Source organism: Calonectris borealis, chromosome 2, assembly GCF_964195595.1.
Source record: "Calonectris borealis chromosome 2, bCalBor7.hap1.2, whole genome shotgun sequence".
Classification (NCBI taxonomy): Eukaryota; Metazoa; Chordata; class Aves; order Procellariiformes; family Procellariidae; genus Calonectris; species Calonectris borealis.
The window spans coordinates 155,848,946-155,875,389 of NC_134313.1; the positions used below are offsets into that span (position 1 = coordinate 155,848,946).

A 26,444-nucleotide genomic window follows, 5' to 3' on the forward strand; every position below is an offset into this window, starting at 1 on the left:
ACTTCAAATACTACCACTGACAATAAGAGCCTTATGCTTCTACACGCTATTAAACATGCCACCTCCCACCGATGATATATAAATCACAGCACTGTTGAATCAGTTCGTTTCTTTTAATGCATTTGCTTCTTGAAATTTCTTATATTTGTCCTAAGATTTAATGTATTTATTTTATCTATGATTGTATATAAAAAAGCCAACAACTACCCGATGATTTCTGGGTCACTGCAGTCCATCAATAAAATTCACACGAACACCTAAATCAGAGAAATGGAGTATTCTTGAAATGGAAGTGGCTAAAAGAACAGTTAAAAAAAAGAGATTTTAAGTGAACATTCTCCAGGGTCAAGACACTGTCTTCAGACTGCCTGGAATATGCCTAGAGTATTTATGGAGATCTTTTCCTCTCCCTCCGTCTCTATAAAGTAAGTTGAAAACAATGCTCCCCAAATAACAAAAGGCTAAACTGAACAGAATGTACAGGTCTAACTACTGGGCAAAGAATTTTACTGGGCTTGGTGCAGCTTTGCAGGTATTTATGCTGACTTATAAAATAAGCCAGATACAGTCACCTTCAGCAAAAAATCAGGTGGTTCACCTGCGTTTTAGTATGGGAAAATCTTTCTAGGATGAGAATGGATATTCCATTATTTGAGGCCTTTAATGTTAGGTTGGTTAAAGTTACCCAGGTGATGATGCTATGGAGAACAATGCTGCAGAGACAACATTTATCTGTCACAGAAACTAATACAAGCCTCTCACATTTTTTTTATATAGGTATTGCAGCCTAGTTTTGTATAACAATTTTCTCTCCTCTTTGCCGCATGCTTCAGGATTTCATGAGAAATTTTTGCATGAGATCTGATCAGCCTCCATCTAGAAGCTACCAGTTAAGACTACCTGCTGAAGGCATCGAGGAATCTCTGAAAATACTGCTTCTCAAACCAAGATTATTCAAAAAGAAAAGAATATGCATATACATTACATGCAACAGTTTTACCACATAGGAAAATAACACTAAAATATATGTGAATGGTTTAAAAAAAACAGCAGTTAAAATACATAGTACACCAGGGGAAGGTAGTTTTAAGGGAAGTGAAATCACATACACATATGTGAGCTTCAAACAGAAAAAAGCTTTTTTTTTTTTTTTTGTGAGAGGATTGGGTATATCTGACAGATGTCAAGGTCAAATCACCCAACCTTTAGAGCTAATACAAACTATTACAGCAGTCTACACGTATGTGTCACAAAAAATGCATGTGATTTTCAACTCTTAACCACAGATTACAGGCTGGCTTCCTGTGACTTTTTTAAGCAGATGGTCAGAAACAAGGATGAAAGAAAGCATTTTTTGTGATCCCTTGCTCATATGAGAATATTATCTTTGCTACCATAATGAGCTGAAGAGAATATTCTAGAGGGTTAAGCTTTTAAAATGAGCAGATTCAGGAAGGGGCACAATAACACCTGAATGCCTAAGAAGTCAATAAACACTGCGCATACCTGAAGGCCTTACTGCTTAAGGTCTTTTAAAAAAAAAGGTATAAATCTCAAAGCACTAATTTTAATGTCAGATTTGGTATCATTGCTGTATAATTATCTAATGCCTGATACGTCCTTGTAAGGAACAAAATGCATCACATAATCACACCCCATAATTACAAAATACATATAATCCTTATTTATATATGTACCTACTTCAGTACAAAATACACTATTATAATCTTCTGCTAAGTGAACTTTGCTAAAAATTGTAACTACCTTATATTTTTCCATCTCTCTTATTCTGGCTCTACTCTTGCTTCTGTTTGTCTCATCCATTGGCAGCATCTATACTGTAACTATAGGCAGCAAGGAGTCAAGATTAGTTATTTGCTATACAGTTACACCCAGCACAGTGGCCCTGACCTACACGGTGCTTTTCCAATATGCATGTTAAATCAAAGATCAAACAGTAATAATGTCTAGGCAAAGGCATTCAAAAAAGGCTAATTCAGTTCTCACAGAGCATTCCCTGCACACAGGGAAGTTGAAGTAGCAGGATGTGGGGACCCAAAGCGGTATGTATACTGCTCCATTTCGCAGCATCTTTTCCTATCCAAAAGCTCGTGGTATTTTTTGACGAACTTCTTATCTGGAGTGAGGGACCCCCCTGACTCACAGCTGTAGCTGATACACTATGTCTCACCTTCAAAATACATTGGCATTGCATTCACGGCTGTGTTGCAGGGTCCCATATACCACTCTGCTCACTACCATACAAGAAATGTTTGCTCTTGCCAACGACATTGCAAGGCAGAGTGCAAATTAATTGGAACAGAAATACAATTTTATAAGAAATTATTATTATATTTTTTGAAAAAATTGTTTCTTTATAAAGTGGATCATAACCTCCTAACCACAAAACTAAAGGATAACATGAAAGAGACTAAGAGTTACTTAAACACTCTCTATACTCAGTGTTTTTTCTGTTAATGCAAGTAATGTGCTTAATTGTTTCAACCACTAGAGATGAAAAAGAAATCTGTCTAGTCCTGTAAAATAAAATATTGTAAGTGTCAAGACTCTGACCACTGAATTCTTGCCAGGTAACTTAATCCCATTGCTTTCAAATGAAAAATGGAATTTGAGCTACTGCTGCTGTGCTCTAAACAACGTCGCTTCAAACAGAAGAGTAAAGGACATCGAGCAATTACAATAAAAGAAGAAAAACATGTCAGCTACATCCCCTTAGTATTGTTTTTGTGCATCTACACCATGGACACTGCCAATCCTGAGCAGAAGCCAGCTGAGGAACTAAAAGCATCTGCTCTGCCTGAGCAACTCAGTTTCAGGAGCCCCAAAGCTTCCCTTTATATCTCTTCCCACCGGGGTCACTGACATTGCTCGGGCTACCCTTCTTCGTCTGGAGTATCAATAACCTTGTCACAGCTTTCTTCTAGTCATTCTGTCAAAGCTGATCCTCATATTTTCATTTTACTGCTGTCACACTGTATCAGGTACTTGTAATAATGGAAATTTTGAGATTACCACAGTATTTCTTCTCATGCCATCTTCATGTTCTCTTTTCAGGTCATCCACTTTCACAAATGCTAAAAACACCTGATGTTACTTCCTAGGATAAACACATGTCCATGTCTATTAATCTTGGTCTAACAATATTTGCAACATTTTCCAATGACGAGACCTCCTCTTAGGCACCAAAATCAAAATGGGTTAATTCAGTGCAGAAAACCCCAAATACATGTTTCAAAATCATGGATGATATGTCATTGAAAATAAGTCTTACTGGATTACAGAAAATGGATGGCAGACCAAATTTAAGTATCTAAATTGGAAAATGTTGCCCTAAGTATGGACTTCTTAAATTGAATGCTGAAGCAAGCCTTAGAGAACAGCTATTTTGTCAATTGCAGTAATGACAGAGAATGAAAATCCTATCGAAAACCTACAAAACCCGCAGTATAAGAGAACTTTACAGGATTTGAAACAGTATTACCCTGTATTTTACTTAATGGCCAGCTATTATCATAACACAATAAATACAAATAATATGGAAATAGGACAGAAAGAAGCCAGGACTGACTCCCGACTTCAAAGCTCTTTATATCATGCTAGGTTAAAGTGGGAAAGGCACGGCATGACACAAATTCGCACTAGGCTGCCGGTTCACAAAAAAGGGTGATGCAATCCAAGTGTTCAGAGTTACCCGGTCATGCCCCTTCCATGGCCACTTCTTCCCTCTCCCACCTCCATGCTCATAACCTAACAACATGTTCACTTAACGCCAGCTCTGGTAATCACCAGGCTCTTCATGATACTAGTGATGCCACCAGCTCAGCAGAAAATTAACCTGGGAAGAAAAGATAGTTTTCTGTGCAGTCAGTGAGCAGACCTGGTTCAGCAAATGGCCCTGTGATTCCTGAGCTGGCACTGGGAGAAGGTCAGACCATCAGAAATGGAGGAAGCTGGCAGGGCAACAAAATACTTTTTTTTTTTGGTGGCTGTGAAACACCACAACCACCTCTGTTGTTTGCAGAAGCAGAGCATTAGAGCTCTGGGAATGGGAACTGGTTCTATCCGGAGATATTAACATCAGTGGTGATGTCCTTAGGTTCACTTTCTTAACAACACTGGTATCTCTGTATAGAAAATCCTTCAGCAAGTTGGAAAAACTGCAAAACCAAGGGAAGCTCCACAATTGCTGCAGTCAGGAAGCTTCATAGGATAATGAGCTTTTTCAGTAAAGTTTCTGAAATTACGAATTAACAATTTGTTGTTGAAGGTTTGTTATTAAAAGGGGAAGCCACCAGATAAATGGAATGGCAAGGACAAAACCACTCAGAAGTGTAGTAACTAACTATGCACTTCTGAAACAGTACAGAATTCCCCCTTCCTTCTGTTGGGAAGACTTTACAATAGCAAACTGGTGATCACTCAGCTAAAGCCAAATGCATTCATGGGCACATCTTACAAAATTTGATATACTAAAAGCCTACATATATGGATGCAACACAAATAATCAAAATTATCTTTAAAGAAAAAAGGACCCTCAGGTCATAAGGAAGTCTTGAGAGAGAGTGTGACACTGTAACAACAACAACCACCACTGCAAGCTAGAATATCTACATCCATAGCCATCTACATATTAAAAGAAATTCATATTCATATTCCCTCGGCGATGTCCCTCTGCTCTTCCAAACTCAAAGGAACTCTTCTCTAACCGGATACAATTTTTCTCACTATGTTTTTCAGCAGCTGTCTTCGCTGATTTCTAATTAAAGCTCATGATAACTGGCTTTGGCAACAGATTGTAGTTTCCCAGATGAGTAAGCAAACAAAGACGTTTTTTTCCCCTCTTCCACAGAACTTGAGATGCATTTTGTGTCTTAAGAGGGAATTGATGAGTTCCGTAATCTGGTCAACACCTCAAATACATTTAATGAAGGAACGTCAGAGGTCTATGGTATTTGTATACTTCAAAATGTGGACAGCTACACGACAAAGATAAATGCCAGCCTGGGAAACAAAAAATTGGAACGTAGCAATTTATAAGAGTAGAAAATGAGAAACCTTTAGACAACAATTGATTTAGATTTGACTGAGAAACAGGCATACGAAGAACAAGTAAATTGACACATCATAAAAAATCTTCACTTGGGTTTATTCTAAAGTATTCTTTAAATGGGGGAAAAAAGCTCATGATAACAACAACATTCACTGAAAGATGATATTGATTTAGTAGGCAGAGCCTGAGGGATGTCAAACCAGAAAATCACTATAATCAACTACAAAGGAAATTCATCATGGCAAAAAGGAAGTGGGTGGAGGCGCAAAGATAATGAAAGAAAAAGAAAAATAACATTGCCTGCTGTTAGATGCGTTATTTAAAAAACAAAAACAAAGGGAATGCTAAAGTGATTCCTAAGCAGTAAATAAATACATGAGAAAACTAGTAGATAGGTATCAAGAGAAAGTAATTAGGGTATAGGCTGTATTTTATTGAAGAGACATGGCAGAGTTCCATAAGCAAATGTATCCTGTAACTGTGTTCTAAAGACAAATTTTAGGTTAAAGATTAAAAATCTGAATACTTAAAAATATAACACTTACATTTCTCAGAAAGAGTGCATAAAAAGAGAGAATATACTAAACCCACGCTTCTAATTTCCTTTTCTATAATGAAACAGAAGACTGCTGAATAAAGTCCAGCAGAAGCCAGGGTGTTGATAATTGACAAACATCCTAGGACAAGAAAGATTAAGTTTAATACATCTCAAATGCGTAGGTTTAAAATAATTTCATTCAACATTTGTTCTCGGTCTTGAATAGGAGAGGAGGAAGAGGGGAGATTAAATGATAGGTGAATTGAATGTTTCTTTTGGTGATAATAAAATCTAGAGCACTGATGGAATGTAATTTAATCTAAACCAGCACAAACCACTTATGTTCTTCTACAAAATACGTGCGTGACATAAGGCCTGATCTTTCAGTGCAATCTGGCAGCAGGAACGGCAACACACCCAGCTCAAAGCTACCCTTTGCACATCGGGCGGTGTACAGCACCGGCTTCCCAACGCAGCCTCCGTGCAACATTCTGACAGCCAATTTAGGGAAAAAAGATTCAAATGTGGTTTAGATTTTTGAATGCCCTGCTTTTCGCATGTTTGACTCGAGAACATTTCTCTGAAGCAGGATAGTATGTAGTCAAAGGGTGCAAGCAGTTGAAAATGAGGCTAGAGAAGTTTAATACAGAGCAGTCAGAAAACTGTGGCAAACAATATTTGGCCAGAAAAATACAAGTTGCATAATTCCCGTTCCCCTCCACAGCCCTAAATTGTGTTACACTAAGCAGTAGGTGAGGTGCTAAAAAATAGTAGACAGCTTGCAAGTGATGGTAACTTTTAATATGGCTGCTGGAAGTGGTAGTCCTCAGAGCCAACCCCAAAGCCCATCTTCATTTTCTACCACCTGTCTTCATTAGTGGTGGAAATGGTAAAATAAAAACACCCCCCAAAATAAAATTTGGGTACTGGACGATAACTACATGCAGCTTTAGGGCACTGTTCTTCACTACTGTGAAGTAAGGGCATATTGTCACACATTTAAATGGCAACTTCATGAGTATCTGGAGCCAGACAGAGAGTGGGATTCACCTAATAAAATAAAGACATCTATATCTGTGTTATTCATCTTAGTCTATTAACATAAAGACGACTGTTAGGACACATTTAGTTGACCTACTTAGACATTTGCTTTAGGATGAGGCAAGTTACACTGTAGCTCCCTTTGAATGTATTAATTAGATTTTGATTTTCTATAAGCAAAGCTCAGGTGACTTGCTCAGTGTATGTTTACGTCTAATTGGTTGATTCCTATTTGCTTTGCAAAGTGCCTGCAAGTGGCTTCAAGAAGCCAGTAAATTGTGTATGCAATTAAGTTCACAAAACCATAGACTTCTTATTTACGCTTTTTTTTTGTCTTTTGTTCTGATTTAATTTTTCTGCCTTAAAAGAAACAAAAACAGTCGGACTGGATCACAGAAAAGGTCTGTCTGCTCCATATCTTCTAATAGTGACTAACAGCAAATATCCAGGGAAGAGTATTAAGCGTATAAAGCAACCTCTCTGATACACGCTTCCAGTCAATGCAATTTGCATTACAGACTTCTTTAGCTGGGTTGATATTTTGTCTTGAAGCAGAGATAACAACTTAGCCCTCACAAGGTTTCAATAACAATTGTCTGTGCAATGCTTCAGAGCAGTAAAGCACTTTACAAGTGCTAAGTATCACTATTCAATGTGTTTCACTTGTATTAGAGATTTGATGATGAAATGCTCAGATTTAATATGCCTATTACATGTATGAGCACAAAATAATTCATCCAAAGCTTGAAGTCTATTAGCTGCCAACCAGTCTGCCAATTTACATGATTTTCTGATTAAAAGCACCCTAAAGACCACTGCAGTAATAATGAGGTGTTTCTTAAAGAATCCAAAGCAATATACTTATTTAAAAATATTTATTATAACAGCAGTTTAAACATAGCAGTTACAGCTTTTATTTTTCAGATATACAAAAACTAAACATTTGCGCCTCTGGCAAAGTTACTTCTGCATGAATTTTCAGAGCGTTAGCTCTGAAATTGCAACTTTCTAAAACATATTGAGTTTATGTTAAGGGCAAGACAATTTACTCCATTTTGAACTATTTAGTACAAAGGGTCCTTGCAATAAATGCTATCACCTCTAACAGCTCTCCTTTTCTTTTCCTTTCCTTTTAACCCTAGCAAAACATTCTCCAAAACAGTATGTAAATACGTTAGCATGACTCAAAAACCAGTTTTACTGGGATGAATATTCCTAAAAAAATCACCTAATCCTACAAGACTAGCAGAAAAATAATAATGTGCCTACAAAAAAAAAAAAGTCAAATCAGTAACTTTCCATCAGGGAGGCTATACAATACCATATAACATTCAAAACAAAAATGCTCAATGAATTCAAATGGTTTTCCCTGGCTGAAGAGCAGAGCTGGAAGGGACCTGAAAGTCTTCTGCACTGAGGAGAATCAATTATACCTGGTTATACCAGCCTCACCTGACCATAAAGATTTCTGATGCTGGAGAAACCCACAACCTCTACAGGCAATCTACTTCCAGTGCTTCATCCTCCTTATCACTAGACAAAAATGCCTTTTTTAACTTCCACTGTAAATCTAATATTTTTGCCCCATGCACTAGTAATAGGGAGAATAGATTATGTCATTCTTTTGAGAAACCTATTACATCATATCAGGGTGGCTCTCAGAGTCTGATAGTAGCAAAGACCAGCTCTTGAAAAGATGTGTATCCTTTTGAAAATCATTTATGAACCAATTTTCCATTAATAATTATTGCATATGAAGAAAAACAAAGTCTATTTGCATTCCTCTCCTGTTAAGTCCTTTGTTATGCTGGCATTGCCAACATAAAATATTTAAAATGTGTTACTTATAGAGCCAATTACAATAATCAAGTGAGAAAAATTCCATTACAAATCTTAAAATAATCTCTTATTGCATTTTAAGTGATCGACTATATTATGCCATGACTTCTTTAGCAATATTACAGTTGCTGAGATATCAGAATTCTTATATGCTGTTTCAAATTATTCTCTGAACAATGTCTCCCCAGTCTATGATATACTATATTGTTTACGTAAAGCAGAAATTCTTATGGTCTTACAGACTCTCGAAATACTTTATAAAACAGGTTCTCATCTTGCTTGAGTAAATGGTATTAATGGAACATGTAGAAGTAGATGACTGCATACAATTGCTATTTTGCCCTTGAAAGGCAAATTCTTCTCTAGCAGCCATTCAGAGGTTCAGCCACAAATTAGGGCTACCGTACGCAACTGAAATTGCTGAGGAAATGTCTGTAAACAACATTTCATTTTTCAAACTCAAGTTTGAGTAGGTAGAGACTTGCACAGCAGAATTTACTCAAAAGCTACAAATAGACATTATTCAACAATTAAAGCATCATTTTCACTGAAGCATATCAACTTTTATAGTACAATATGGAGACAACATCTTTCTTAAAAACAAAATGAAACAAAACAAAAACCAGTTAATTACCAATTTGGTAATCAGATCTATGGCTCTGTGATATTTAAATAGCCATCAAAAAGAAGTAGCTGGTAAGATATAACAGACATTGATGTATTTAAGTCACCTTAAAAGAAAAAAAAAAGCTTTGAATTTAGTGAAACATGTAGTGTTTAGTTAACGATTTTTGAATCTCCAGAAGAATATAAGCCCAGAAACATTCTAAAACTGGCCAGATTCAACGAGCTGAATCTTCACTGCTTTTCTTCTCGCATATATTCCTGCCCCAGAAAACAGCTTATGAGGGCAGTTATGAGTCTAAGTTCTCCTTCCAAATAATGAAGAGAGAGGCAAATGAAAGGTCCAAATACTTGATGATTGAAATCCTCTAAATGAAATCCTTTAGATAGTATTTCTTTGACATATAAACATTTAGCATTTACACGTATTTAAATGCTACAACGTTTAAGTGCATTTGAGTATTTGAGAGTACACAGTAGCCAATCCGGACACTGTCATATTCAGACGTAATACTTTGCCTTCTTATGCACAGGAATGAGGACAGAGAATGATCTAACCAACAGGAAAGGACAGGCAGGGGCAGTGGTTTTAATCCTGATCTTGCATGTACATGAATCAGGTTTAACTTTCCACTGCAGACTACTGTAATTGTAGCTAAAACTCACTTGGTGAGCATCAGCAACTTAGATGCCTAAACATGGAAATCTAAGTGTCATTTTTGTTACCCAAAGATTTATTTCCATAGGAATGGCAGATATGAAAAGGACCTACAGCAGGCCCACATCCTTCTTGACTCTAGCTATAGGCTGGGTTTGCGTGCTTTAGGGCATCCAAAGTTGCTCCGAACATTCACTTTTAGGCATTGCATTTGCCTTTCACGGGATATTCACGTCTAATTTTCAGTGTGTACATTATGAAAACTAGATTTCCTGCGCAGACATTAGAGAAAGGCATGTTTCTAGAGTGCTTTGATTTACGCTGTGGAGATATCTCTATCTATGCACTCTATATGGATTTCTCTCTCTTAATACCTATACTAACTGTGTGTGAACACCCTCCTCAGTGTCTCCATTTTACGAGAATCTCAGTATTTCCACACCTCATTCTGATATTGTAAAGCTAGATGTAAAGGTGATGCTCATTCACTGTGACATCAGGGTTATACAACATCGTAAGAGCAAAACAGACAATCCCTGGAGAGCTACGGATGGCCAAGCCTTCATGAATGGACTTCCATTTGCACCATGCACAGAGAGGAAGCTTGGTTGACTTTGGACTTAATGAGTTCCCATCAACTTGGTAACAAAATGACCTCAGGGCAGGATAAATATGTATGTGTAGGGAGCATTTACAACTCTGCCTAAAGCTATCTCACTTGGATGCTCTGAATTGCCCCCTGAGGATACTAGTTCTCTCCTTTGACTATATAGATAGCTTGGCTTTCTAATTTAGGCATGAGTAAGCTCCTTTTTAAAACTTTGAATTATTTTTTGTGGAACCTCTGTGGCTTTGGCTAGGACACATCCCGACAGATTTAGATCCCTTGGAACCACATTAAATCAGAGTATTTCAGAGATATCCATTCATCCTCCAGTAGCTAAGAGTAGAATTTAGAAAGAGGAATTCTGGATCTAAACACATCAATGGTGTTTCTTTAAATGGTCTACATTTCACCAAGTTTTCTCCCTAAGTCAGTGAAATTTTCTAATTTGACAGTTAGATCCATAAACCATCACGACTATCTTAATGCTATCAACAGTCTAAGAGCAGTATCAAAGTTCAGTTCATTGAACTATCAAATAATATTCTCTTTGGGTCATTTTCTTCCCTTGATGAGCACACGTAAGACCTAGTTACGTTAATCATCATATATATATTGAGAAGCAAATGTAATCCATTGTACATTCAGCCTGTCAAAATGTATTAATTATTCAGTCAGAAAGGTCTGAACATGAATCATTTCAGTGTTCACCACAGAGCAGGCTTGGAAAGGGGTTTTGATGAAATAACTGAGTAGGAATTTTAAAAACTATTATTCTCAACTAAAATTTGAGGTATAAGTAGGGAAGGCATAAGTAGGTATAAGTCAGGTTTAGGACTGCTTAGAAAGCATTTCTTTTTCTGTCCTCCCTGCTAAGCTCTTTCCAATTCAGATAATGTTTCCATTCTGCTGCAGGTTTCTCTCAGGAAATTAATTTCTTAGCTGGATGTCACCTAAGGACGACCAAATGAACAACCTAACATTTCTGAAGCCTCTTTTCCTTTTAATGCTGTCCTACATCTTAACGTTTCACATAACAACTGCAAGATTTTTATGGGAGACGATCTGATCTTATTATAAACTCTATAAAGTGCTGCACCACACTCTTCAGCGTTATATAAATAAAAGTAAGATAGCATCGCTGCTTGAGGATTTGTTTATGTCCTGAAAGTCCTATTTCACAGGGCAATGTACTGGGCAAAACTGAATGTTTTGGCCAACCGGAAACAAGACTGGAAGAAGATTGATTTCCTCTGCTTCCCACTCTTTTACAGAAGATTTTTGTTTTCTTTCCCTTCTCAATATTCCCCCCCCCCAACGTTGGGGGGTGTTGATGTTGTCTAGAAGGGGATAATTGCAGGAGATATTTTGTATGACAGGATGAGATACTAGACTATTAAACAGGACTCTTCCTTATCTGGTGCGTATGCAGAGGAATGTATTAAACAGAAGTCCTTTAAGGTACATTAAGCTTGACAGTCGTCTTTCCTCCGTTGTGAGTTAGGCACACGCGATTGCTGTGAGACAACGATGTGGGCTGCAGCTTGTTCTCGTTTTAACGCCAGCTCAGTCCTGACATTCTCTGGCATCTAGTGATTTTGCAGTGAGATATTTTAAAGAAGTTTTTCTTTTCCCTCAGTTTTTCAAATGAACTTAATATAGTGTAAAGTGAGAGTTTATGATCCCAGAGAGAGATATACCATACAGACTAGCACAGCATAAAAAGCACCAGGATAGGTTTTCCAGCACCCCCCAGTGCCTCAACTCTGAGCCGAAGGGACTATTTTCTAATCAAAAGCCCTCATATTTTTCATTCTTTGCTACTCTTTTGATAACAGAAGACCCAGACAAACAGAAGCAAATAGAAACTCTATTCTGCTGTTCACGCAAGCCTGTTCACAAAATGCCTCCCACAGGCTGCTTTCCACCAGCCCTGCTATTTCATTTAATCCGTTCAGTCCTGAAGGATCAACTTAGGCAATTAGACAAGGGATTTGGGCTCTGAGGGATAATTGGATGACTTGCATGCAATAAACTTCTTCCACGCTCTCTTCACTTTTTTCTTTTGTTCTCTTTGCTCATCCCTTTGTTTCTCATCATTAATTTTTTTAATCAAGTTTGCAACATCCTTGCAGATACAGCAAGATAGTAATGTGACCGAGCAGCAAGAACCTAAACACCTACATTGCGGCTCCTGCTGTTTCATGCCTCTTTAAATTGTTCTGATGTGATACCAAGGGGAAGAGCAGCTGAATTTAGATGACAGGATGCAGCAGTCAAGGCTTCATTTTTGTATCTGCAGCACTGCTGAAGTTGCAGGGAGGGAATGAATGAGCTCAGATGTCTTTGCCTAATCTCAGGTGAATCCTGGTGAAAAGCTCATACTGGGGGAAAAAAGTATTACAGCAGAATTTAATTGGTTGTATTCTGGTGAATTGTGTGTGAATTATATCATGGCCAAGGAGCTTACTGACATAGAGTAGGGACTGCTGAAATGTAATTACCTTTCTTTTCCTCCTATAACTACCTTCATCCTCACTCCTTGTCATCTCCAAGTCCCAGTCTGGGAGCTCTTTTTGTCGTGGACACACCACCTCATTCTCACTCTTTAGTCCTCAGCCTGATGCTTCTAACTTTCATTTCCTCCTATTTTGACATGTTCCTCTCACATCAACCACTTCCCTCATGTCATCCTTCCCAATATCTTATTTATTTACTGTATAAAATTGCCTTCCTCTGCTCATGTGATTTTAAACTTCTCTTAGCTCCTTTTATTTCCTGTACGCTAGCACAACTTGTCAGTCTGGGTACACAGCGAAGTTTAAAATCACATGCAAGTTTCAACATCTCCCTCCAATATTACAATATAATTCTCTTTTACAACAAATGTCAGTGAAATATTAATGATCGCTATGCTATCAACCGTAAAAAGTAATAGCAACAAAAAATAAAAATCAGATCTTAAACCGTCTAGCTTAAACGTGTAGAGATTGTGTAACCAACCGCTGAATGTGCAGAAGTCCTTTTCAGTGCCCATCTGTAAGGAATACGAATATTGCAGCCACAGCTACCAAGACTTAGCTCAACCTGTAGGAAAGAGAGTTTTCCTTCTAGACGTCCACATTGAATTTGACATGAGCAAATAGACACAATGTCCTGCATACCTCCTCTGAAGGGCTGGTCAGGTAACACTGACGGGCATAATAGGAAATTAGGACAGACTGTGCACAACCTTGTGAAATGCTGTAGGTTTCTTACAAATGAAAAACACCCATCAAAAACAAGGTCAAGAGCAAAACAAAATTTATTTCTCCTACTACTAGAGAGGTAAGTATTCAAGAGCTAGCCATCTTCAGATGAAAGTATGGGGGATTTTAAGATGAGACAAATATCTTACGGAGAAATAAATTGAAAAATACTTTTCAGAGTTCTTGAATGACTGGAGGGAGCATGCAGTTCTGCTCTCCATATCTCCTCAGTGAAGAGCAGGTTTGAGTAGCTCAGGCAGAACGCTGGAGGATGTGACTGTTGAGTTCTTTCAAATCGTACTCGTGTGCTCTGCACAGAGAACATAAATTTACTGAAGATGGAGTAATGAACTAAGAGGGTGAAATACAATAAATATGATTAAACTAAGCTCACAAAAGGAGAGACACTGCGTTTGTCTACAAATAGAGAAGGAAAGGAAGATGGTAAGGTTTGTCTTTTCTGTGGGGTGATGTGGTGATATCTGAGCTAGCTTTTGTCTTTGCAGCAGTCTAAACATCACAACGGAGGTCTCAGCAGCAGCTAATTTACTCTGTTTTGTGACTGAGGAACACACATCAAAATAATTTTTTCCTCTTTCCTTAGGATCTCAAGGGACACCCTCAGATAGGTACTGGGAATTTCAGACACTTTATGTCTTTCTGCCCTAGACCCTAGTACATTCAAGAGAACATGGAGGTTATAAAATAAAAATTTAGGTTAAATACCAGGAACTTGTCTTCTCAGCCAAGAGCTATAAAAGAAAAAGAGTGGGCTACCTCTCCACATAAAGCTGGTGGACAAACCCCATTTCAAAGTGACTGAACGTGTGCCATCCGACTGAATGTGCACCACACGAGTGATGGAAGCACAGTAGGAATCAATTCCGTGTACGGAGGGAGTCAGACCATGCGACTAACAAGGTCTTTTCTATAACTCAGTAGAAAATGGTTTCTGGAAGAATATCACCAGGCACTTCTCACAAGCGTACAGGTGTTAACCTTGGTGCCCTGGCCATGTTCCAGCTCAGGTAATTACCTTTTTCACTTAAATTCTCCTTCCAGACTCGCCTGGCTTGTCTCCACTCCCCGGCCCTGGTTTATGTGCAATTAAACAGCAGCAGTGTTTCACTGCGCAGGTGGTTGCTTGTCAGTGCAGGGAGTGGTGAGAGGATCAGCCACGAAATGGTCGTTATATTGACTACAAGGCCCCATTAAAGGTTATGAAGTTCTTCAGGATCCTTGCAAATATACTATCTACATGAAAGACAATCCTGTATAGACCATCCCATACCTCATCTGTGCTTATGAGGAGGGTGGTTGATTCCCCCACCCCCGAGGGCGAGAGGATAGCTGGCTCCTCTTCCTCACAGCAAGCTCAGCAGGCAGCTTCCTCTCCCCAACACCGTCCTGCAGCGTTCCTGATCTCCGCAGGAGAGTTGCTTCATTTCCCCCCTCCCTCTCCTCCGGTGCAGCCCGTCAGCCCCACGGGAGGCACCCGTGTCTCCTGAGGCTCGGTTCCCGCAATGCCACAGCCTTCGCCGTCTGCAAATTTTAGCTCACGAACAAATGCAGGTGAGCATGGCTTTGAGAAATGCTTGGAAGCCTTTGTTTCACAATTCCCTGCCAACACAGTATCATTTCTCCAGGAGTTATGATCTCTTTTTGTCCAGAAAATTGTGCAGATGAGCTGCAGAACCTCAGTGTTAAAAGAGAAATACTGAAAATCCTTTAGCAGAAGAAGAGAGGCTGTCACAGCAGCAGGTCTCGTGAGGCAGCAATCCTGCCCGTGCAGGAGAGCAATACAATGAGAATGAGACCAACTGAAAAGCAAGAACTGAGCACATATAAGAAGCATACGCAATCTAACAGCACACACAACTTTGAGTCGTTTTTTAAAAGTACTTTCAGACGCGCTATTTTTGGTAGAGCTGAATGTTGTATGCACAATACAAAGCCTGTGAAATAAAGGAGAAAAGGCAGCTCCCTGTATTTCAAGAGGAATGAAGCGTTATACTTTGTCCTCAAACTTTTTTGTCAAGTTTTGAATAGAGTAGTGGAGAAAAAGACAATATATGTGTTCAAGCGCGTACCTAAGTGTAACTCTCAAATATGGAAATTTAATAGGTGATTTAAGAAAAAAACCAACTTTGGCAATCATTCTAGGAAAAGTTCAATGTTAATAATGAAGTAGTATTTTGTAAGGTAATCCTTATTATTTTAAAAATTTCTTTTGATGCCTGAAAAATTTGAATCTGTTGTTTCATATTCCAAATCTTACAGAAAGTGATTAATTTTATCATTTTTTTAAACACACACACCAGACTCTTCTCAGAGTTGCACAGTAATAGGATGAGAGGAAATGGACACAAACTAGAGCACAGGAAATTATGATATGAGAAGCTTTTTCTTTTTTCTTTTGGTTCCCCCCCCCCCCCCAGATAGCATGAAGCTGGTCAAATATTGGAACAGGCACCCAGGGAGCTGGATGAAATCTCCATCCTCAGGGACATTCAGGATACAATTGCAGCCCTGAGCAACCTGACCTGATCAAAACTGCTCTGAGCAGGGGGTTGGACTAGATGAGCTCCAGAGGTCACTTCCTCTGGAGCGGAGGAATTTTTAGAGAAGATTTTTTATATGTATACATATAGACAGACATAAGCACAGACACATAAAAATTCTGCCACAGCTAAACACATTCATGTATTTGCATCTTATTCTGCACGTGTGTATGTGCTCTACTAAATGTGGACACACACTCAGGTATGACAGGCCACATAGATGATGAGGCATATGAGTCTGAGAAGGAATATTAAAAAGCATAAGCATGAGCGCCAATAAAGTAGGATTAGTCCTGACACTGAATGCTCTCTCGGTTTCACCTATTTTTGCTGTTAAATTCTGACATCTTAAGCTACAGCAACTTTAACTACATCAGAATAGTGCAACTAATGAAAGCTAATGAAATTCAGTCTGCGTGAACTGTTCAATGTGGCTTAAGAGGAGAAACAACAATTTAGCTCTGACCATCTAAGCAAGACTTAGATGACAATTTTTGAAATTCTAATTAGACTGGATTGAGGAAAATCACTATGAATAAGAAAAGAAAAAGATGGCCCTGCCCTAAATCACAGTGCACGCACAGAATGGGCATCGACTGCATCCACCAAGCGTGACACGCTTTTCACGAGCGAGAGATGAGCAAAGGAAAACGAAGATTGTGACTGTTCTCCAGCCACTCCCAGAAAAGGATCAGGGTACAGTCCATGGCACTTGGACTGCTTCAACCCACTGCTGGTGCTAAGTAACCAACCCTTGGTTGTTCTAACATGGTACCTGAATGGAAAGTTTCCTGGATACTACTCTACAGGGAGACCTTCCAAAAAGAAACAGGTTATGAATTTCAACTTAAAATAGTAACACAAATGCATTTTGGGACTAGAAATTACCAGAGTATGATAATGTAGACAAAACTTCGGTGAACAGCCCTGCTAAAGTGAAAGGAGCAATTACTTTTAATTGTACATCCTTTCACAAAATGCCTTTGCATAAATTCCCATAATTGCTTTTCTTCATGATCCCCCAAAGATTTAGATAAAAAAACATTACTTACAGCACTGTTTTAATTCCGAGTTAGTTTTAGATGAACTATAAAGGCCTAACTTAGTTACTGTACAATCTTACTGACTGTACCAACTCTCTTAATTTCCCTCTATCATCTCTCTAATATTTTTGCCTCACTTGTTATATATAAACCCATACATATCCTCAGTTTTTAATACATTTATTTGAGAATTTATACTTTATCAGATACAAAGAGTGAAAAAAAACATTAGTAAAAGCAAATGCATGGAAAATTGCTTCCACAGAAAAGAAGCCTCTGTCTTAAGTACAGTTTTAAAAAAGTTGGATCAATTAGCAATCTGTGAATGTTAGAAACATCTTAACAATGTCTCAAAGATGAAAGAGCGTATCACAGAATGAGAAAAGGGGAAAAAATTAAATTATGTCTGCAGTCATAATGAATCAAAGCCCAGAAGGTGGTCTCCGAATCAGCAGGTTTTGATGAAATATTAAGGAAAATGATTATTGATGAAAAATGAATAAGCTGTTTTTGATTTTAGCAACCTTTAAATCACACTTTGCTAATTAAAATAGCTTCAATGCATCCCGCCATTCCTTGATGGGCATTTAGCAATCCTTAGAAACGGGTGGGTTAATTTGACAACATTTTAGCAAATATGCATAGAGTTTATCTTAAGCAAGCAGACACAGCACAGTTTAAGATGATGTACAGAATAATACATAGCTAAACCTTCTCTTTCTTTTTCCTTTTTCTCTTTTTCTTTTTTACACTATATCTACTAATACAATTACAAAGTAATGACAAGCAGCTTCTGCTTGTTTCCTCTGCAGCATACAATACCCAGTAATATATATTACAACTATTAATGAGCCATGAACTATGTCTCAGGAAATAATGACCGATGCTACTATTTTCTGTCTCCTTTGTTTGCCAGGTCAGAGCACTTTTAGGACAATTACTCCTACTACCTAGGAGGCCTGTTACTGCGGGTACTGCGGTCTTCTGCAAATAAATTTCCTTCCCAAAGATAAGTGGAAATGAGAAGCGTGAGGGACATTAGTTCTCAAATCCCTTGAAGTCGTATGGATTCTAATTGCTTTTTAAAATGTTGGTAGTAGTAACTCTGCGTTCTCTTTTCATCCCAGTTTGTACTGTGCTTCCTTTTAAAGGGAAACGTAGGAATGAGGGAAGGCGGTAATCGAGACTGGATTGTTGCACACAGAAGACATTTGATTACAGAATGCGATGCAACTCAGGCCGTGCATTATTGTTACAAAACTATACAGAAAAATTAAAATAAAGCAAAATCTGCTCCTTTGCTTTTTCTGTCGTAAATTAAGTCTTATATGTTGTATCACTGTCTAAACTCCGGGCAGATGAAATTACCTATCTATTACAAATCTGTGACCTATTTACTGTAATAACATTTCGTATATCCATCATGTACGAAAGACTGCTATGAACACATCAGATTGAAAAGCTATTTAAATGTCACTAGTATTTTAAGGAATGAAAAAAAATTCATGGCAAGTAAATAAGTCTGACATTAGAACAACATTTTTCAGAAATACATAATCATATAAAATAGGTCATGCAAGAAACCTTTTAATATCTCACATCATGGTGTTTGAGCCTTAAGGAACAAGATTTCAAACACCTTATAAACCAATTCTTTAACAATACGCTATGAAGTATAATGCTCCAGTAATATACACTGTTTTCTGAGTGACGAGTGGAAAAGCATTGATTTTCAACTTTCCAACCAAGAGCAGACTGAAATGAGATCTTTCAGCAATTTCTCAATTTCCAGGGTTTCCAGTGTGGTATGTTTCATAAGCACTCACTCAATGAGTTTACAAGATGCTAAAAGGAACTAACCACCACCCCCCAACATATACGTAGTGATGTTATTTTCCTTCCTAAAATTTACTGCGGAGGATTCCTCCTCACAATTAGACTCCACCACTTCCGCCAGTGACAAACTACGTCGACTGTAAGCAGGATGCTTTTTAAGTCACATAAACAAACAAGACTGGCCATAAGGATAAACAACGTAGTTAAATATAGTTTGTCTCATCTGTGAAGAAGATACTATTCTTAAAAAAAGAACAGAACAAAAACCCCTCCAAAACCCTCCAACATCAGAAGAACATACATAAAAAATTAATTTTTATTTTACTTTTCATCCATTAACCTACATTAATTTAAAGATATAACTTCAAATTGTATATTTAGTTTTAGCAAGCGGAGAGCCAGGATTCAGTGAACACACAGCACTCCCTCCAAGCTCTGCCTGTGCAGCCCTCTCCTATAATCAGACCACTCTAAAATGCAAAACCCCCAGCTCTTTAAATGCTTGGAGAGGAGAAGCCTGAATCCTTCACCAAAGAGGAACAGATGGGTTGACTGGAGGGACATAAAAGATAGAAGAATCATAAATTTGTGTTCTATTTAGAAAGGGCCACATTCAACAGCAACAACAAATTAAACTGATTAAATTATGGCATTCAAGTGCTGCATAACATCAGTTCACAATCCAAATTTTGGTTAACAGGGCTAGCAAGAACAGATTCTAACAGTTTACACTGGTAAGATCAAAGCACTTAATTTAATGAATGGGAGAGCCTTTGCTTTTTCAGCTTTGTGTACTCAAATATTCCCCATAATTTTCTCAGGATGAAGAACTCCAAATTGTATTGATGGCATTAGTGAGAAATAAAGATGTGCATGTTACACACACAGCTGGTTTTTTGGACTATATTCTCAAGCCATACAATAACCATTCAACGCCTGAGATGTTGCCTTTTCTAGTGTTTACGTCATGTTTTGTTTCATACTAGGATATATAATTTTTCTTTTTTTTTTTTTTAATTAAATGCTGCCTTCTACCATCTTAAAAAATGTAAAGGTTGTTCTCTTTTTTCCTCCAAGCAACAACATACCCAAGCAATCTATATCTGTGTGCAAATTGCACTAATATACCAATGAAAAATATTTCAGTTACAATGTGTTTAAAATCCTAATATATACTACACCCTTAAGTGGATGAAAAGTGACAGGTTTTGATCTACCCTTTATAAGTATAATCTCTCATCATAAGCAGTAGCTGCACTTAAAGAACTGAAAATCACAAACCTAAAGGGAATCTCCTAATTTCCAGCAAAGGGAGCTCGTTAGCAGTCGCTCAGAACGGGGGCACGAAGGGCACGTTCGGGTGGGCCCCACCTCACCCCCTCGTTTTGTAACCCGGAGGGGGAAGTTCATCTCTCTCTTATCTTTCTGTGCATTTTCCCACTGCAACCATTTGTACACGTACTAACTCGGGCTGCTTTTGTAAAAACAAACAAATAGCTGTCACACTTCAGATTACACGGCAAGCCATGGGAGGAGAGAGGAAGCAAAACCACCGGGGTTTAAGTGAGGCTGCGGCTGTGGTAAACGGAGAAAGACGTGGTTCTCACAACAGTATCAGTGCTTGGTATCTCTGCAGAAAGAAACCAGGCCTTTCAAGTAATTAAAATGGGAGACCTGAATAGAGTTCACTGTAAGTCTGCCATTTATTCCACCAAAGTGGTAACCCAAACAGGGAGTGCAATTGCATACTTTCACAATAGGGAGCCTACATAAATCCTCATGAATTTATATTAAAACTTGTCTTATATTCTATCAAGATGGAAGAACAAAAGAAAACAACCAACCTAAGATAACAAAATGCCAATGCTAATAGTGTCTATTGGGTTCTAAATACATGGGTCTATGAGAGACCAAGCTAATTTTTAGGCAGTCCTGGGGGCAAGGATTACTGGCTTATAGGATGAAGGGTAGAGGAACAAAAAAACCCAATGTGTTAGCACTAAAGTGAAATTAAACCCCAGGAAGAGTCTCACAGAGGCTCTAACTAATCCTTCTCTGGGTTATCACAGACAGAGGAGAAAAAAATACCACAATGACTTCCAAGTACTATTTTCAGTTTTACACGTTAGAGAACTGCAAATAGTTCATTAACCCACTGCTCTCCACTGAGTTGTCTTGGAAAGTCTGTTTGATTATCCCATAATGGCATATGCGCCATTTTGTAGGCCAGGGAAGTTTTTCCAGAAGCTAGATTCTCATAGGAATGAAGCTTCGTTATGCCACAAAAGGGTGACACTCAGTGGAAGCTAAGGATTTAAAACCTATTACTATTAATTTCTGAAACTTTACCAATTATTTAGGGAGCTTGGACAACAAACAGCTCTGAAATGCTTGCAACCTGATCAAGTATTTACAGCGTATTTACCCACGAGCGGTATCTTCCCCTGGTAGCACGTCATCCATAAGGCTCTGATGGCAGAGCGTGATAAACAATGAAGAACAAAGGATCCAGGCATAGGAAAACACTTCCACATCAGCGAACAGAAGTAAACAGAGGTAGGTGGGAAGAGCTTATTCATAATCTTATGCAATCTAGGTTGTTAGCCTTCTGCCCACCTCTGCGGGTGTTAAATGTCATTGGTTAGATGGTTTACAGTGCCGTGGCCTTTCCCTTCCTGAAAGTGCTCTTCAAGTCAACTTCCAGAACCGTCAAAAAATCTCTTCATTTAAGAAACAAGAAATATCCTAGCATTTACAGGACGCGTCACCCTGAGTAATAACTCCTATCTCCATCTCTGGTGGGCCTGGCATAAGCTCAGATTCCTTTGCATAAATGATCCCACAGACATAAGAACACTCCTGTGACTGACACTACTAATAAAGAAGTTTAATATAGCTGCACAAGCGCCTTGTTTTTTTAACAAATATTTATCCAGGCATGGCAATATAGTATTTCATAGCTTTCACGACCCATTCTGCTGTTGCTGAGAGTTATTTTACACACACTAGAAAGACAGGGTCTGCTTATTTCACTTTTTACATATTCCTCTATTATATTAAGAGTGTTTCTTTCCAGTTTCGGGATTCATTACTTTCATGCCAATTTAAGCACAAAGACATTACTGAGCGAATAAAAGTTAACATCTAAATAAAATGTTCTCCCTTTCTTTTTGGAAAAGCAGCAAGCAAAGTATGTGACCTGACCTTAAAAACAGCATCTTGTCTCTTCGCACCGAACAGATGATAGTTAAAGCAAGTGGGGTTATTTTCAGTTCCCAAATATTCCTTTGACATAACTTGATTCCACTTCTGATAGAAAAGAAACCAGTTCATAAAGGTCTCCCTTTCTAAAATGAACATTTTTTCTTTTTAATGGCAAAATGCATGCAAAAAGCATATGATTATGGTATTTATGTTTCCATTAAAATGTCCTCAGCAAGCTGGAGGAGTCTAGCCTACTATTTTCAAGCTATTTAGATTTACAGCAGCACAGTGCCTATTTTATTTCAATTATATTTCAGGACAATGCACTTTTGGTGGGAAATGATTACATAGTGACAGCCAGTAAACGTCCATTAGGAGTTATCTTTCTACATACTGCTCAACTAGGGACGTCAGGTGATCGCTATAAACCCCCATTGTATAGCGTCATTGTCATCTACATGAAAAACACTATCGATCAGCAGCGCAGCTTCTCTTCTGTATGATGCAAAACATACAGGAGACATTTTTCAGCTAAGCTAAAAGCTTTATCCACAAGAACACAGTTCTTGAGACACTTCTTTCCTGAACTGTAAAACAAACATAGATTATACATTCCACCTAGATTTTGCTCTGTTAATGCCTAACATAAAAAGTTGGTAAGTGAAAAAACTTCTTAGCAGCCTGTCTCTGTAAGCTGTCAATACACAGGATGGAGCTAACGTTGCAATGGCAGCTGATGTATATGCAGCTATACTGATGACTGATCACTCCCAATAGATTTTTATAGAATCATAGAATGGTTTAGGTTTAGGTTTAAAGATCCCCTAGTTCCAACCCCCCATGGGCAGGGACACCTTCCACCAGCCCAGGCTGCTCAAAGCCCCATCCAGCCTGGCCTTGAACGCTTCCAGCGAGGGGGCATCCACAACTTCTGTGGGCAACCTGTTCCAGTGCCTCACCACCCTCACAGTAAAGAATTTCTTCCTAGTGTCTAATCTAAATCTACCCTCTTTCAGTTTAAAGCCATTATCCCTGATAAAGAGTCCCTCCCCATCGCTCCTGTAGGTGCCCTTTAAGTACTGCAAGGCTGCTATAAGGTCTGCCAGGAAGCCACCTTCTCCAGGCTGAGCAACCCCAACTCTCTCAGCCTGTTCTCATACAGGAGGTGCTCCAGCCTCTGATCATCATTTAACTCTGATCCAACATAAATCTGCATTAAAGCAATTCTAAAACAGCTTCAAGACCTGTAAGGATTTTTTGAGTAAAATTTACTATTTATAGGGTGGGTTTTTTCATAGCCATTGTTGGTAAGATGGGTGAAGCAATGTTACTTACACACACATACTGATGTGCAAGTCTCCAATGAGTAAGTTAGTATCTCTTTCTCCTTTGCTGTATTTTGGCATTATACAATCCACTTTCTAATTTAGAGAAATGAATGGACAAACTATTTATGGAATAACCATTTTCTTCTTATTGTTTTGTACTACCCGTCTACAACTGCAGAGCTTGGGATACATGCAAATATAAAATACATGCAAAAAGGAGAATGAAGAAACAGGCCTGGTTTTAACACTGGATTCAAGTCAGGTTATAAAATAACTTGGGGGACCTCTGCCTGGCAACTTGACAGTACCATCATTTGGTGAAGCACTATAATAGTTGTCCTCGTAATATCCTTAAACTTGCAGAAAATAAAACAAAATTGTCCGTTATTCTGATGAGCAGTTTACATACTTGTCCTCCACTTTGTTAGCATTCACATGCCATGACACAGTTAAACTTACATCAGTTGGTGGCATGTGTTGATGAAAATAAGAGAGAAGTTAAAGGAATATTAAAGAAAAACAAACCCTGACAAGGCCTCACACACAGGCGCAGTAATTCTCTTGCAAGTTAAGGAAAAATTTGTCATAAGTGTTCAGCAATGGTATGCAAACTATTATGGGACATTTTGTTATAGGTTTCTTTGCAAGAATCTTTTAAATAACCTTTTGGACATACTTAAATGTCACATTTTGTTTGGCACTAACCACCAAACTGTAATAGAAATAACATTTCCCATATAAACAATGCTGCTTTTAATATGAACGTGCTAAAGATTTGAGACAGCCTGGCCGTTACCAGCTCCTGGCAGTTCAGCGCAAGGGTAACGCGCTGCAAGTGATTTCCCTTCCCATCCATAAAGGCTGGACGCAACTGTTTTCATTTAGGTAAGCTCTGAAACGTCCAGAGGAAAGGAAAGGATAGCAGGGCAAAGGGGTAAAACACAGGGAAAATAACGCTCACTGCAGGTGAACGCTAATGTAAACAATGTTTTGAGAACTGCAACCGACTATTTCTCCTCGAATTTCTTGTAGCATTATCAGGATAAACCAGACTAGAGAGAAGACAGCTCCCTGGAGAAGAGCCTCGTGAAGAGGCACTTGGACGCTTGGTGTGGGGAGGTGCATCACAGGAGATGCCAAGTGAAGGGGGAAGGTCTCACTGCTGGGAAGGGATAGCAAGAAACAAGATGATCACATCCATCACATGGGGTGAGGAGCCAGGTGTCCTACGGACGGGGAGACAACACAGTTAACAAGCACCTCAGGCCCACACGGCCACAACTGTTTCTTAAAATGATGCTCAGATGACGCTTTCTTAATACATCTAAGATAAAGCCTGTAACACACAGAGCAGCCTTGGGAAGATAGCTCAGCCGCGATCCAGGCTCTCCTGCTGAACATTACATGGGGTCAAGCTCCCGGACGTTCTTCACACACCTCAAGGAAGACTGAAAGCGCTCCCTCACAGCTGCTACATCTCCTCCGTGCCTGACACAGGCAACACACTCTCTCAGCAGTGGACCCGAGGTATGGACCTGACTTCTGGGAGAGTTAAAGATAAGCCTGAGATTGCGCAAATCGCTGCAACGCTCCCAAAACCGTCTCCCGGAGCCGGGTGGGATTCACCAGCTCTGCAGTTTGGTTGCTAATAAAGGTGTGAGGAGAGAGGGAAGAAAACCCCATGCACTAGACAACTTCATGCCTCAGACCCCCAAAAAGGTACTTCAGAGGACATTTACAGTAAATAATAATCTTTTTCCATCTGCATTGCCTATTTCTTTCCAGGTGTTTCTTGCTGAATGTGTCCCCCCTTCAACACGGGACTGGGGGTGGCTTTTCTTGCCCCAGTTCCAGTCCCCGACTTGCGTTTTCTCCCTCTGCTCAAGCCCGTTGCGTGCGCTGGGTCTTTCCTTTTCTCACAGCGTGATCTAGCTGTGAGAGACAGGGCCCTCTGTGCTCCAGGACCAGCCCGAACGTGCAAAACTACCACACTGCTCTTCAGTCCTACCCTTATGATTAACATCAGATTCCCCCAGTACTCCATTATCTTCAGTTTTACTCACTCTCTCCCGGCTCTTTTATCAGCAATCACACAGAGTTAGCTAGGTCACGCAGGTCTTATATTTCGCCGTGCCAGGTTTGCATCAAAGAACTTTTTTTTTGTTGATGTAACATTGATGCCATTCAGCTCAGGCATGAAACACTGCCTTTGGTCTAACAAAAACAGCCGTGAGAGTCACCACGTGGCAGCCATCTCCAACCAAGCTATCTTGATTTCCAAAGGCACAAAAGTGCTGAAATGTCAGGCACCCGGGCACACCAGCACCAGTCAATATAAGGCTATGGAATATCAGATTTCAAGGGCACAGATGAAGCTGTCCTCTTTTAAAATTATTTTGCTTCCTTCACTGAAATAATGTACATATCCATAAAATATAAATTAGGTTTATTTAATACGAAAAGTATACCTTTTACACAGTGCAGTACAGCAGAACAGTGTGATTGAGAAAATAAAAAGACAGTTGCGCTAGTGAATTTTAGTAAAAATGTATGCATTCGACAATGCACCTGAAATCTCTTTATTGGTCATGTTAGACAATATATTTTCCCCAATATTATATAAAGGTACTTTTCAAAATAGATCTAGTGGAGGGTTAAATACACCACTCTCAGTCCTCAATTAAAAAGAGTTTTAGACAATTAGCTGAACTCTGCACAACAGCTACTTTCCTTAAGACCAAATGCAAACGATTCCGTTACCATCTAGAACAGAATATGCAAGATGAACGCCAGTCCTCGTGTAGAACTATACAGATCTCAAACGCTGCAAGCAAAGACACTGCTTTGCT

The 26,444-nt window shown here is 38.9% G+C and overlaps 1 protein-coding gene across 8 annotated transcripts in view; it reads right to left on the bottom strand.

The window, feature by feature from the left end:
- PARD3 (par-3 family cell polarity regulator) overlaps window positions 1-26,444 on the bottom strand; it is a 470,848-nt gene that overhangs the window by 73,614 nt on the left and 370,790 nt on the right. The gene's annotated exons all lie outside the window — the stretch shown is intronic.